The following is a 504-nucleotide window of genomic DNA, read 5'->3' as shown; positions in this document are numbered from 1 at the left end:
AGGCTGTTATTTACTCTCATTGCACGATATTTAACCCTCAAATGGGCTTCTCCCTGGAGTGCCTGTGAAAACTGTATCTGCTTTCTGTTTGCATCACTTCCCTCAGCATCCTCTGAGCTCTGAGGTGCCTTAGCAAAGCCTATTGGCCTGTAGCCAACCTACCCGTCAGATCCCTCATGCTGCCTCCCCTTTTTCCTAAGCTTAGGGTGACCAGATGTCCTGTTTTTATAGGGACAGTCCCATTTTGGGGACTTTTTCTTATATAGGTGCCTATTACCCCCCACCCCCTGTCCCGTTTTTTCACAGTTGCTATCTGGTCACCCTCTCTAAGCTAGAGAGGTGCCCTGTGCTGCAGTCTTGAAATACAGCCCACGGCCACCTCATTGCTCTGACTACAGGGGGAGGGCTAAACCAGTCAGCAACAGTGAACTCACCCAAAAGGTCATTTCTGTTCATCTACCCCCGCTGATAGGAACACCTAGGTGAGTGGGGAGGGGATTTGGG

This window comes from Chrysemys picta, chromosome 10, assembly GCF_011386835.1.
Source record: "Chrysemys picta bellii isolate R12L10 chromosome 10, ASM1138683v2, whole genome shotgun sequence".
In the NCBI taxonomy this organism is placed as follows: Eukaryota; Metazoa; Chordata; order Testudines; family Emydidae; genus Chrysemys; species Chrysemys picta.
The sequence above is the reverse complement of the archived record's forward strand: the minus strand, read 5'-3'. Positions refer to the sequence as shown.